The 16004-nt window shown below is 32.8% G+C and overlaps 1 long non-coding RNA gene across 1 annotated transcript; it reads left to right on the top strand.

The window, feature by feature from the left end:
• Window positions 1-5551: 5551 nt before the first annotated feature.
• Window positions 5552-8540, top strand: LOC127869447 (uncharacterized). The gene is made up of 4 exons (XR_008044568.1): window positions 5552-5836; window positions 6525-6663; window positions 7315-7434; window positions 8142-8540. It is a non-coding gene; the product is annotated as an uncharacterized LOC127869447 (long non-coding RNA).
• The last annotated feature ends 7464 nt before the right edge of the window (window positions 8541-16004 follow it).

Raw genomic sequence — 16004 nt, 5'->3', positions numbered from 1 at the left:
ATTTGTCATGCCATATAAATCAACTACTGATAGCACACTGAGAAATTTTCAATATAAATACATCCAGAGAATCATGGCTACAAATAAACATCTTTTTAAGTGCAACCTATCCAACACAAATCTATGCGATATGTGTAGTGAACATATTGAAACAATAGAACACCTTTTCTGGGAGTGTAAATATATTCAATATCTAAGGAATCAAGTGACAACCTTTCTAGAGAAACAACAATTAAATGTTACACTCTCTCTTAGACATGAGCTAAGGGATAACTGCCTTCAAAATACAAGCGGTTAATAACGCTGTGAAATACATAAGTATATTTATGAAATATTTTATATTCAGCATGAAATACAGAAAACAATTACCTACAATGAACTGTTTTATCAATTATTTAAAACTGAAGATTCAAATTGAAAAAGAAATTGTCCTAAACAATGATACACTTTATATATTTGTACAAAAATGGAAACACATTAGACTTTCATAAACAAGTCCAGTATGCTATCTACCCACTTTATGCAACTCATCCTTACTCATAACTATTCTGTTTTTTGTGTGTGTTTTTTTAACAACTATCAATAGCAATCAAACAAAAAAATACATATTAACCATTTGTGTAATCGAAACGAAACCACAATGTCAAAAAAGTATATATTAGCATATCTTGTATAACATGTTTGAACATAATTGCTGCTGCATGGTATCACTTTGTTTTATGATCATATACATGTATGCATTGTATGTCTTATATTGAATAAAAAAAAGATAATCCATCACTATTTCTTAAGAAGGAATTAAAACCCATTTTCAAAACATCCATTTAATAAGAAAACATAAAATATTCGAAATATTAGAATCATAATAGCAAAATTGAGATAGAACTCTCATGTTCTACTTATAGAAACTGGTAGGTACCAAAATATTCCAAGAATGAGAGAATATGTTTACTATGTACCCGTGGTGAAATTGAATCTTTTATATGATTATTTTACAAATTACTTGATTGTGAATGTACGGTGTTTCATCTTAAAATCAAAAGTTGATCTCTGAGAAAGTTGTATGATTGTAACGCAGGATTTATGTTGGAGTTAGGTAAGCTATTATTTTAAACATTCATCTTAAAGTGTTACCTTGAACTTTGATTACGGTAGACGATCGTTATGTAATTGTGGATTATTATCTAAAATTGAATGATGAGTGACAAAGTGACAGTCTGAACACGCTGTTATGCCAAATTAATGTTTTGGCCTGTAAGTATTCCTTTACCTTTGATCAAGAAAGACTGTTTTACCCATGCCATCCGTCTCCACATAGTTTTATATCTGTAGACTGGTATTTTGAAATTGCGTATAAAATAATGAAGAGTTTTGACACGCTGTTTTATAGCCAAATTTACCATTTGACCCTTAAGGATGAACTTGATCTTTGGGTTAGGTAGAATGTTTATACACACAATACCCCATTCCTTCATAGCGGTCATGTGTGGTATTTTTTAAATTTGCATGATGAAAACCAAATTGAGAGTCTTGACAAGATATATATCACCAAATGTAACTTTTGACCTACACCGTACACGCTAAACCTTTTCTGGTGATTAATATATAAAAAAAACACAACATGATGCTACATTTTCTACTAATTTCATACACATCAGACGCCTTAATACATGCAAGCACATACAATCGGCAGTTGCGATATCCCAAACTTACCCGAGCATCCCAAATCTTCATGTTCATTCTCAAATCAGCACATCATTGCGAGTTCACTTCATATTTCTTCTCAGATCAGGAGCCGTATTCTAGTAGCTTCTTAAGTTTCACTTAAGTTAAGAAATTTCTTAGAATTATTTTTTAACTAAAATAAAAAACAAATCTTAAACTTAAGTCGTATCACAAAATTAACCTAAGTAAATCTTAGTTAAACAATTTTTTAACTTAAGTTAGAAGTTAAGAAATATTTTAACTTTTTTTATGAAAATGGGATTTTCCATTGCTAAAAATAGTAACGGATGTTGTGGGTAAAGCGCGTGCTCATGTTTATAGCAGACGTTTTTTATAAACATGGCTGATGTAAAAGAGAAAGTGACGAAGAAGCGATCGGCAAACTTTTCAACAGCCGAATGCCTCCTGTTGGCTGAGATAATGGGGAGTGAGAGTGGCATGGAAGGCTTGACCTTTCATGCTTACACAAAGCATCGCTTCACAAATAGTGAGTACTATCTCCTTATATCGATCTTTTTACGTGCTATCGAGACTGTCAGTGTCACTTCGATGACATAACAAAATTTAGATTTCAAAATTAAAACATTAAAATGTTTAATTCCAATTTATTTATTTATTGTGGATTTGCTGTATGTTGGCTTTTATAGCCGTATGCTGATTATTTGGCCGCGAAACAGCTTGGCTCTTTGTTTAACTTTAACTTACACGGATTTCTTTAGGAGCCTTATGTTGAAGTTAGCAGCCATATACGCGATTGAAATCTTGAGTTTTAAGAAGAATACCTTATACAATTATTTCATGCAAGTTTTATGGGATTAAAATACGCAATGATACTAAATTCCTCAGCTGAAAAGAGAAAGTGAAAGTTCGTTAGGGGAGGTAACTTGCTCCCGAAACGAAAGTTCACTCTCGCAACCACAGGGATCTTTAAGAAAAAAAACCTACATACTATATAACAGTATACAAGGGATACAACTGTCAAATTTCCTGCACAACACCATGGTCTGAACAAAAGCAAAAAATCTCTTCCAAAAGCATTAATTACATAAAATAAACGGTATACCAACAACAGAGACATTTATCTTTCAGAAACTAATAAACTTGGCAATAAACTACGATATTTCATTAAATTAAAACGATACCTTTCATGCAAAAAAGCTCAAAAATCCTGACTGCGACACAAGTGTGAACAACTGAAAACTAATAATTCTAGTTGTAATTTCCATATTCCTTTTAAACTAACCCCTTTTGAACGTTCATATTCATTTGCTAGTTTCTGTTTATAGTTTAATATAACATACTTACAATTAATTGTGATATTTTGCTCGAAATTTGTATAAAAACACTTCAATATCACGATAACAATGTTAGGTAGAATGTTCATTTTAGATACACTTCATGTATTTCAAACATGCGATTTGATTGGTTAACTCTCCACTGCAGGAAACAGCTAACCAATCACGTTGCGTGTTACATTACTTAACAACTTGCATGTACACATGCTTGAAGATTGTAGAAAATGTAAACAATTTACGATTTACGGTGTTTTTACACATATGCAGTTACATGCCATCATAAAAGTTGTCTACTTTGATTCATAAATTATATTTGGATTATAAAACAAGGTAAAATTTGCTGAACTGCTCAGTATTATTATATTATGGAACAAAATATGTCAAAGTGGTTGTGCACACTTTTGTCCGAATTCGAAAATTGTACAGTTTTTTATGAAACTTCCGTTTCAAAGAAAACTATTTAAGCATTGACTGCTATAATAACTTTTATTCTTGAAGATAAATATCTTGGCTATTGTTATAGTTTTTATTAAGTGAAACTATTGCTGTTGGAAGCAATTATTTTGCTTTTGTTCAGATCATGGTGTTGTGCTGGACATTTTACAGTTGTATCCCTTGTATATTTATTTGTAGTCTGTAGAGAATTTTTATTAAATGTCCCTGTGCTCGCAACACGGCAAATTAACACACAATGTTCAATGCATTCGAGGTAATATTTAATTTGCAATGTCAATTTCGTTTGAAATGAGATTAATATACAATTTGCATTAAACAAATAACTGTTACTACGTGTATATTGTTGGAAAATTTTGTATTTATATTCCGACTACTTTCGTCCCTAAAAATAATCGTACCCGTGTTTTCAATGATCACAATGTTTTGTGAAACTTCATTAACGTTGATATCGTAGAAAGCATAAAATGTATGTCCCTACCCATTGGGGAGACATATCGTTTTTTGCCGTCTGTCTGTCTGTCAGTTTTTAAACAACTTAAACATTTTGGCATTTGCCATATTTTTTAGTTTTGTCTAGACTTGAGCTTTGTTGAGCCATTGGATATAGCAACTTCATGTTTGGCATGCAATTGTATGTAGCAGTTTCACAAACTCATCTTGTTTTTAACTATTAAAAATAGGTATTTGTTGCTTTTATGTGTGGTTGTTAAACACATTAGAATCACACTTTGGGAAAGTATTGTTTTCTATCTTTTTTTGTACTGTGTTAAGTATTTGGCTGTGCATGCTATACACTGTATCGACAATTTTCCCGCGCCAGCGAAACTGGTAAACATAAGAGAAGCATCTCTCCAATACACTACATAACACTAGTGGTTTACAATTGTTGAATGGGGTAAATATGTACTATAAACAATTGCCCATACTTATCAGCAACGGTAATAAATAATCACTAAACACCACATAATCACACATGCATGAACAATTTACCATCTGCAGGTCAAGAACCTGTTTATAGAATATAGTTTTCACACATACAAACAAGAGTTAAAAATTGCCACATGTACAAAAATGTCAATTGGACTAAAATACTGATTTGAAACCATTTTTGAAGTTAATCAGAGATGATAATAATTACACCATTAACTTAAAATATGTGAACAACTGTGTCGCCTTTGTTTCCCTTCCTCATACTTAAATCGTCCAACACAAAACATGTATTCATATTCAAGGACACCTAAAGAAAATTTATGCTAATATACAAACACCATATCAATACAATATTTTTCAAAAATAACTTTACAAACACGATATTAGCATAGTTACAAACACAATATTTGCAGGGTATGAGATGGATTATACACAAATACATTTACCGGTAATAAATGTTAAATTCTGGGTTATGTGAATAATAGACCCTTCACGTGCCATTATTTAAACTAAAGCTCTTGTATACTTATGCTTATGATTGCAAAATAATCCGTGAACTAAGTAAGGCAGGAGTTGTGAAATGAATCATTTATTACATTTATTACAATTATGTATGAAGAAAATACAAATTGACTGATATTTTATCATAAAACATGGGAAATCAGTACAGGAGATTAAGACAAAAAATCTCTTTTTTCAAGTTTCATGAGGGTTCATTTGGTTGAAATCATTGAAAAGTAAAGAGTACAATTACTGAACAATATTCAACATATAAATAAATATTGCAATCTATGCAGAATGGAAACATGACCTTAAAGGTAAAAAAAACACTGATTTATTCCAAAGCCAGGTGATGTGTTTACAATAACACTTTTAAAGTTCATTATACATTTTAAATTAAGGAATAATTGTTTTCCAAAGGGTTTCAAAAATTGGTTTATCAATCAAATAATAACAGTTGTCCTTGGGCAAAATAATATGTTGCTAATGCACAAACAGTATCTTATCATTTAACACATAAGTTTACACAAATAAATATCACATCCACTTGAGAAGCAAATTGATATTTATTTTAATAATAAATGGTAACATCATATAACAAAAAATATATAATTAAATGAATATTATGACATAATAGATCACAATAGTAACAGCATGAAACTCAAATCTTCCCAGCTTTGTAAGAAACACTACAATAGTGTTTAATACATGTACAGAGGAATGTATACAAGTCAGTGATACATGTCTGTGTCTATTCTTCAGCCATAACATCAGTATCCAAAAGCAGTGTTGGGGCTCTGTGACAGAACATTTTAATAAGAAGGCAGAGTTCCTTAGGGACCAGCAAACCCTCAACAAAAAGTGGGACAACTTTGTACAGGTTCATAGGTCTCTGTTTGCAGAGCACCTTATTATGTCAAACAAAACAAGTACGTTATTGCATAGTCAAATCTATCTCATCAAGCACTTTTGGATTTAGGTGTTCACGTCATTTTCGAAAAATATTATCTTATATCAGTGATTATTTCACCTATCCTTACTTTTGATTTTTCCCATGTAAACACAATTATTACGAGTTGAGAAAGGAATAAGTCTTATCACAGACTTCTTTAAATTTTGTAAAGAATATTGGAAAAGCTAGGGTTCAAATGCACGACCCCTGTATTCCTGGATGAATGTTTGTCAAGTGCTACCTTCATATTTATCAATTAGATTGTAAGGTAAGAGTAATGCTAAGTACTGTTAAATTTTATAGTACTGGGCTAAATATGGCTGTTAAATTTAAATGTACTTGGTTACATGTATCAGTCACTCATCCTTATTGTTCAATCAGTTAACCCTTTACCGTAAGCCCATAACCATACCACACATTTTGGTCTTCCTTACTTGAAAGAGGTTGTAGACCATAATTAAAATTATAATAACATATGAAACAAAGTCTTTGGAAGGGTAGAAATCATTGTGAGATAAGTAGAAATTGCTTATCTTAAGCCATTTCTCCTTTTCTCACAATTCTTTTTGGACTGTTTGAAAACAACTATTTAAGAGATATCGTGGACCAAACAATTTCACCATCACTTTTCCTACGTATACTCACATGCGTGTATTTCCTTTTAGGAGGTGGACCAAAACCTGCACAACTATCAGTTTTGACTGAAGCAGTTGTTGATGCTGTGGGGAGAAAATCCCAAACATTATCAGGAGTTGCCCTGTCTGAAGACATGGATTCATCCATGCTCTTGATAAAACAACCAAGGTAAGTATTCTTTAAACATATGCTCTTTATGCTCAAAGGGTTAGAATACAAATACAACAAGACTATTACCAACAATAAAAGTCCCCTACCGGCTCCACCATTGTCAGAAATTTCACCATAATAATGACAAAATTGTATGAGTTTATTGCAGATAACTATATAAATTATTGTGGGGATGAGAAATTACACAAAGTGAGCCATTTCTCCTTATCCAAAAAAATGTCTACCCTACCAAAATACTTTCTATATATTGTTATACAATTTAAACTATCATCGGTCACACTGTTCATTTCGGAACAGTTAAAAATAAGTTGTTTGGTAAAAAATTAATTCATTACTACTGAGAATGAGGGTATATTTTTCTCATAATGATAGCAATAGAGATCTACATTAGATGCAAATTAAAAGGAAACAGACCACAGATGATAACTTAAGAACAAAACAAGTATTCCTCAAATGAACAATAAGTTTTTCTTTTTCCCATAACAATAAAAAACACCTCATTTCCAAACAAAGTATTAATAAAGGCAGAAAAGGAGAACAATGCCTTGACATAAGTGACATAGGTGATTAATAACCATTAGAGATAAAAGTTTCTAAATGAAGCTTTGATCAAATAATAATGATGTAATTTTCTTTCCTTCCATACAGTGTGTGAGGTCCTCAGCAACCTGGAAAGAGTGCAGTCCTCAGCAACCGGGAAAAGAGAGTCTGGGAGATTCACCAGGAGGGAGTGAAACGTATTGCCATCCTAAAATGATGGAAACATGTGTAAATTCAATTTATATTATAGAATAATGCCTTAAACGATTACCTAATAATATGCATAACTCTAGACATAATTGTTGAAAAAGAAAATTGTTGAAAAAATGAGCACTTTCTCCTTATCTAACGATGATTTCTACCTTAACAAATCAAATTAATTGTAACTGTTGTCTAAATTCTCTATCAATTTGGGACATTTCATAATTTGTTGCTGGGTAATGAGTTTAAATATACATGAATCATAAAATTTCTTTTATACATGTGTTACATGTGAACATATTATCAATAAAACAACATTTAATGCAATATTTAGTTTAAACAAAAGTTCACTTATTTTCCCTTTTTATAACTTAGAATCTAAAAAAGAAATTTCTTCAAAACCACTCTTTTTATTTCATCATTATTTTGTATAATTATTATTTTGATTTACTTTGATGAGATTCCTTGTTTTTCAACCTTTCCCTGTTTAATGAGGTTTGCAGCAGATTCCTTTGAAAGCATTTAGACAAAAGAAACAAACTCTTTGTGATTACTTGTAATGATATCAAATCAAAGTTGAAACTTAGTGACAAAAAGATAATTTGCTCATGATGAGCAAATTCTATTATTTTCCCATGGGCTGCAAAATTGTTAGACAGCATTTATACATGTAATAGAGAAAGGGTTAACTCAATTTCTTACAGTGGAAATCATTACTCTCTTCTTTTTTTCAGCACAATATATGTCATATGCTGTGAATGCAAATGCCACAGGAAACTTGATTCATTGAAGGAAGAAAAACTAAAACTTCAAATAAAATACTACAAAAGGAAGCTTGTTGAAGAATAAATGGAAGATATTTGTTGGATTCGGTGGAGTATCGATTTTATTTCACGAGTGATCATATAAATGATCTTTTCACGAGTGGCACAGCCACGAGTGAAAATGTGTATTTTTTATGATCACGAGTGAAATAAAATCAATATTTCATCCAATCCAACAATTTTTTATGCTTTTTTAGATATCTGTTGTTTTTTTACATTGCAAGAGTTTAACTGGATAATTTCGCTGGATTTATACCGTAATTTGGTAGAAAAATAACGTCAATTCACAGTACAACAGTGAAAAATATCGTTATTTTCACTTTATTTTTCACTGTTTAAAACAATGAAATATCAGTTTTATTTCACTAATATATTTCTCTATAAACAACCGGAAAGCATAAAATAAATAGAGAATATGTGTCTGTTTGCCATGAGATTTATAGAGAATATTATGCTACTGACTTGTGATAGCTACTGACTTGTCATATGAATGTTATCTGTCATTAAAATATGCTTTCAGATCGCAAGAAGCATACAGACAATCTTGTATTAAACGACCATCTTCAAGACCTCCAAAAGGTGTTCTATAAAACAGATAGCAGCTTAATACAGGATGCTAGTCATGTAGAAAGCTCCGATAGTAGCTTACCGCATGTTTAGCATCCTGTGTTAAGATGTCACCTAGTTTTACAGGCATTCATGCCATGGTTTAGAGAGGTTGTTTAAAGTTTAAAACAATATTGACTGTATTTTGCTGAAGGTGTGCTTTTGTGATACTGAAGTTGCCATAGTATGTCAGTCTATATGTGCTGGTGTATATCATTCTGTCAAGTTTTGTTTACTCTAGTTGACACATGTTTGCTTATATCAAAATAAGGCCAGTACCAAAATGAGATTTTATGACTTTTGCAAACTACTCTAAAAATCATTGTTGAATAAAGAGAAGTTGTTCAAAATGAGCAATTTAGCTTTATCCTCCAGTAGGTTTTGTAATTTTTATATAGTTCCACGATGTTCTGAATTTTGAAATTAATTTTCAAAGGGATATGGGAAATTTAATGCAATATACCTTTTTTTCAAAAATAAGTATTAACAAAGAAGTCCCAGTATCTTAGAACCATTTGTGGACCATTTTCCATGGGGTCTGGCTGGTTGGGTTCAGGCTGGTTATCATCATTTTCCTCCATTTTAACATCTGGTAGAGGAATATTTTGCCTTTTGCAAATATTGTGCAATACAACACACGCTATTATAACCCTGATCATTAAATATTGGAATATGTTAACCTATTATCAAACAAGACAAAATTAAGACAAATCTCATTATTAGCCTTATTATTAGTAATCGATAAGGGTAAACGTTTTTTGGTTTCAATCGAGAAAAATGTAACTATTTATCAACATCAATGATATGATTATATCAGATATATGGTTATAATCACATATTGTGAAGTTTATAGGGCCTGAGCGTAGTTTTATTATAAGTCAATATGACAGAAAGTTGCATTGTACAAGGAGTTATTTAAATGTTCAAAGATTTTGTTTACAAAAATAATTGTTTTTAATTAAGGTACAAATAAGTAATAGGTGAATTATAAGGAAACTACCTGCAAGCCTTTTCTGGTTTCATACGGATTTCTCCATGCAAAATACCAAATCTTTTTTTTCAGTTGCCCTATGCCCTTTTCTACTTTTGCTCTAGTAATTTTGTGTGCTCTAAAATAAAGAAGTTCTGTATTTTGAAGTTGAACATTAAGCATTTTCACTGTATTTGAATGTACTTTCTTTAAGCAAGTTATTCTTTTGCTACTATTTGACGAATTTGTTAGAGATGCAATGACTGAGCTTGACATTCTTACTTGTAACACAATTAATTGGTTTGTTATTGAATAGAATAACTTAATTATTCTACGCCCGTTTTTCAAAACGGGACGTATTATATAATCACCCTTTGCAGCGGCGTCCAAAGCAGTATCCGCTCTCTTCACCGAACTTGGTCAGACGTTTCACAAGACAATATCTAGGTCAAGTTGGAATATGGGTCACGCTGGGTCAAAAACTAGGTCACATTGTCAGTTAGTGCATTTCAATGATTTAGCATGGTGTCTGCTCTCTAATTGAAGTAGTTTTAATCTGATCTCCACCAGATTTGGTCAGAAGTTGTGTCTGTATGATATCTAGGTCAAGTTCCAATATGGTTCATGCCGGGTCAAAAACTAGGTCACGAGGTCACTTAGTGCATTTCAAGCATGTAGCATGGTGTCCACTATCTAATTGAAGTAGTATAAATCCATTCTCCAACAAATTTGGTCAGAAGTTGTATCTTTATGATATATAGGTCAAGTTCCAATATGGTTCATGCCGGGTCAAAAACTAGGTCACTAGGTCACTTAGTGCATTTCAATCATGAAGCATGGTTTCCACTATCTTATTAGAGTAGTTTTCATCCGATCTTCACCAACTTTTGTCAGAAGTGGTGTGTAGATGATATGTAGGTCAAGTTCAAAAATGGGTCATGGTAAAGTTATCCAGTTGTCCAAAAACTTTTAATGGGCGTATCTTGTGACAGTTTGGCACAGAGTTATAGGCTCAAGATTTATTTTCATTATTTTATTAAAAGTTTTACACTTAAAAGGTTTGTGTCATTCTCTTTATGGGCAACATAAATGTGATATCCTATACATGGCAATAAAAATATATAATTACCTGTTGTACCGGGTTTGTTGTCCTGCTTGAGGGTTTGCGTATGGGGTAAGCAGACATCTTCGAGAGGGATAACCACTATCTCCAAGTAGGTGATACCCGACGGGGATATTTCCCTCCTCAAACAGCTGTCTTACCCTACTATTTTGTAAAATCCGGCTATCATGTGAGGATCCTGGCCACCTCGCAACAACATCTATGATTGTGTCAAAAGCATCAAATACAAGCTGGGCATTTATACTGTGAAGACCTTTTCTATTCACATAAATTTCCTCTTCCAAAGAGGGAGCCAGGTTTCTCTTCATGAGTGCAGTCAATCACACCCATAACTTTGGGGAAATTTGCAACACCAGCAAAGTGAGCCACTTGTGCTTCCAACTCATGCACAGATGTCGGGAAACGTATAATCTCCCGGACCATGTCTGATGATGTAAGTTCTTGAAGAACCTCACGTATTACTTTTGAAACCGTTGACTGACTGACCTGTGAAGGTCTGCATCATTTATTTGGAATTCTCCAGAGGCAAGATAACGTAACATTATCCAAAAAAAAAGTAAAGAGCAGACAGGCTTTTATGTCTGGCCGTACGGGGACTTAAAGTTGCCCTCTCGATAATTTATGACTGCTTTATTCAGTCTGTATCTTTTTATTATTTCGTGGTCTGTTAATTCAGTTAGCATGTCCAGGCGTGGCGGATGTAATGGCATTCTAGTTAACCATTTCAATGTTTAAGGAAGTTTGCAGCAGAGTAAGCTTTAGTTGCATCTTTATCGTTAAACACAAACAAAGCACATTATTTCTAAATGGCTGTTAAATTTAATGAAAACCTTGAGATGTAAGAAGTTTACTTATTCATCATGAGTAAATTCTCATTTTAACTCAACGTTTTCAAATATCGTCTGCTTAAGAGGTGTTTGGAGGCGTTAGTGATGGGAAAATGGTAAGAGTTGTTAAGATTTAACATTATCTGTGCACTTTGAATATTGGTAAATTTAAACATAATTGATTTAAATACTTACATTCTTTGACTTAGTTCGAGATTTTGTTTTTAAAAAACAACATTTTAACTGCTTTATGATCTTAGCTTAATAACCATGAGAGACGCCTTAACATAGAAAACATGTACGTATTTTTCTTCCTTTGATGTTAAACCACACAGGGAAGTAGACAGTGTCATCGTAAGTTCACAGTTTTGACAGGACGATCGAAACGATGAAAACAGGTTTAAATAGCAAAGTATACATTAAACCCCTGATGTCAACAAATTTGTCGTCTGTCTCACATATTTCAATATAAATTAAAGTGTGGAAATACTAGGTGTAATCCGTAGTGTCCGAACTTAGATCCTGTCCGATATTGCTGCATTGAAGATCCAAAATAATTTCTCTTATTTAAGTCCACAAAGCGTAAATGGAATATTCATACAGATATCATATTTTGTTATGCATTATTAGCATAAACCAAATAAACATTCGCGCAGTTTTTAGACACAAGAAAAAGAAATAAAAATCCACAGCCTTCGATGACGCTCATTAAAGAGTTGTCTTATCTTTCAGTCATGAAGTTTATTATGCGGATAGAGTTAAGTAGTAAAAAGATCGTCTTGAAACAATAAAATAAACTCACCTGACAACTAGTTGGAAAATTGTTTCTTCTTTAAATCACGAAAAATTAGATGATTTTCACAGAGCAATTATTGCTTTTCGTTTAAGCTTAAGCGTTTCAAGATGGCTGCTAAAAAAAAACTTTAAACAATTCTTAAAGTTAAGGGACATAAAATAAATCTTAAAGATAAGATAAAAATATATCGATTTAAGAAATTTCTTAAGTTTAAGATGCTACTGGAATACGACTTAAGTTAAATTTTATTTTTAAGGAAAAAATAGTGGAGATAAGAAAAAAATACCCCAACTTAAGTTATTTTTAACTTAAGAAGCTACTGGAATACGGCCCCAGAACAGCTTCGTACATGTACATACCTTTCAGATTCAAACTCTTATATTCCTTCTTATATCTGCACGGGTTTACATATCGCGTCTCATTTCAGCACGGTTTTACATACAGCGTCTTATATCAGCATGGTTCTCCGTAGTCTTTCTCCTTATCGTGTCTGTTCTAAGATAAGCACGACTCTTAATTTTCCTTGTCAGGTCACAACAAGTCAGTTTATTCCGTCTCGTGTAAAAAAAAGTTCCGTATATTCCGTTTTAGAACAGAACAGCTCCGTATATTCCTTTTCAGGTCAGCACAATGAAGTATATACTTGATATATTAAACAGTACATATCTTATACATATCAATTATTCAATATCTAATACATGACTGTTTCATGGTTACTGCAACCAATATTAAGGACCACAATGGAAATAAGTGAAAATCATTTTTCTCTTTTTTTTGTGTTATCCTTGATATTGTGTGTGCATTTCATGGTTTACTATGTATATTGCTGTGATAATAAATTTCATGTTGTCTGCATTATGTAGTAACTATGTTCATAATTTTACCAAATAAAACCAAATCAAGTATATTCCTTCGCAGATCAGAACAGTTCCGTATATTCATTCTTCGATTAGAACAGTTCCGTATATTCCATCTCAGAATCGAGCAGTTCCGTATATTCCTTCATAGATTAGAACATTTTCGTATATTCATTTTGAGATCAGACCATTTCCGTGTATTCCTTCTAAGATCAAAACAGTTCTGTTTATTGCTTCTCAGATCTGACCATTTCCTTATATTCCTTCACAGATCAGAACAGTTCCGTATATTCATTCTCAGATCAGACCATTCCGTATATTCCATCTCACATCAAAACAGTTTCGTATATTCTTCCTGAGATAAGAACAGTTTCGTATATTCCTTCTCAGATCAGAACAAATCCGTATTTCTTTTCTCAGATCAGACCAGTTCGGATTATATTTCTGAGATCAGAACACTTTTGTATATTTCTTCTAAGATCAGAACAGTTCTGTATATTCCTCCTGATATAAGAACAATTCCGTGTACTCCTTATCAGGTCAGAACAGTTCCGTATATCCTTTCTCAGGTCAGAACAGTTCAGTATCTAACCTCTCAGATCATAACAGTCCAATATATTCCTTCTCAGATCAGAAAAGTTCCGTATAGTTCGTCTCAGATCAGAATAGTTGCGTATATCCTTTCTCAGATCAGAACAGTCCTATATATCCCTTCTCAGATCAAAACAGTTCCGTATATAACTTCTTACATCAAATCAGTTCTGTATATTCCTTCACAGATAAGAACAGTTCCGTATATTCCTTCTCAGATCAGAACATTTCCGTATATCCTTTCTTAGATCAGAACATTTCCGTATATCCTTTCTTAGATCAGAACATTTCCTTATATCCTTTCTCAGATCAGAACATTTCCGTATATCCTTTCTTAGATCAGAACATTTCCGTATATCCTTTCTTAGATCAGAACATTTCCGTATATCCTTTCTCAGTTCAGAACATTTCCGTATATCCTTTCTCAGATCAGAACATTTCCGTATATCCTTTCTCAGATCAGAACAGTTCCGTATATCCTTTCTCAGATCAGAACAGTTCCGTATATCCTTTCTCAGATCAGAACAGTTCCGTATATCCTTTCTCAGATCAGAACAGTCCCGTATATCCTTTCTCAGATCAGAACAGTTCCGTATATCCTTTCTCAGATCAGAACATTTCCGTATATCCTTTCTCAGATCAGAACAGTTCCGTATATCCTTTCTCAGATAAGAACAGTTCCGTATATCCTTTCTCAGATCAGAACAGTCCCGTATATCCTTTCTCAGATCAGAACATTTCCGTATATCCTTTCTCAGATCAGAACAGTTCCGTATATCCTTTCTCAGATCAGAACAGTCCCGTATATCCTTTCTCAGATCAGAACAGTCCCGTATATCCTTTCTCAGATCAGAACATTTCCGTATATCCTTTCTCAGATCAGAACATTTCCGTATATCCTTTCTCAGATCAGAACATTTCCGTATATCCTTTCTCAGATCAGAACAGTCCCGTATATCCTTTCTCAGATCAGAACAGTTCCGTATATCCTTTCTCAGATCAGAACAGTTCCGTATATCCTTTCTCAGATCAGAACAGTCCCGTATATCCTTTCTCAGATCAGAACATTTCCGTATATCCTTTCTCAGATCAGAACATTTCCGTATATCCTTTCTCAGATCAGAACATTTCCGTATATCCTTTCTCAGATCAGAACATTTCCGAATATCCTTTCTCAGATCAGAACAGTCCCGTATATCCTTTCTCAGATCAGAACAGTTCCGTATATCCTTTCTCAGATCAGAACAGTCCCGTATATTTCTTCTCAGATTAGAACCTTTCCGTAAATTCCTTATCAAAAAGCCCGCTTATTTGCATTCCTTTACATGTATGCAGTATTTTTAAGCACGGCCTTCTATAACCGCATATTGTAGTCATTTGTGTGTGCATCAAACGTCTGACTGTCTGTTGTTAATTTAGAATGACACTGGTAAATTAAGACATTTATGTGTTTGATCATTTAGAAATCGAAAATGTGAAATGTCATCCTTGAATGGTGTATATGTAAGGCAATAGATGTGAAAACAGTGTGATGAATTATGAAATTACATTCTAGACATTATGCTGTATTTCCGCATTGTGACATTGGCCATCAATTTAGATAGGGTCATAGGTCTCACACATAATCTGTACATGTCGATATAGTTTAGACAATTTTGTTTCATTTCTAGTAAATTATGATAATGTTTAAATAGGGTTTGCTATATATAACAATATATCATTTACATTAAATTTCGAACTAGACTTCAAACTATGGTATAACACGCTATATACTATCTGTTCACGGTGAAATTCTGTGATTGGTCATTTTAAGAAGGCGTTACCAATTATGTTGTACAGTCGGAAAAAAACCGGACGGAGAGACGAACGCATGCACATTTTCTGATCCCTCGCAAGATAACTCGACAAAAAGTATTGTGAATATAGTGTTATGCACTTGATCAAAAGCTACAAATAGAAATTTCCGTTTATATGCCGTATGTATTTCTCGACGCAGGCATATA

This window comes from Dreissena polymorpha, chromosome 2 (genome assembly GCF_020536995.1).
Source record: "Dreissena polymorpha isolate Duluth1 chromosome 2, UMN_Dpol_1.0, whole genome shotgun sequence".
Taxonomy (NCBI): domain Eukaryota; kingdom Metazoa; phylum Mollusca; class Bivalvia; order Myida; family Dreissenidae; genus Dreissena; species Dreissena polymorpha.
Note: the sequence above shows the minus strand (reverse complement) of the source record. Positions and strands in the feature narration are given on the sequence as shown.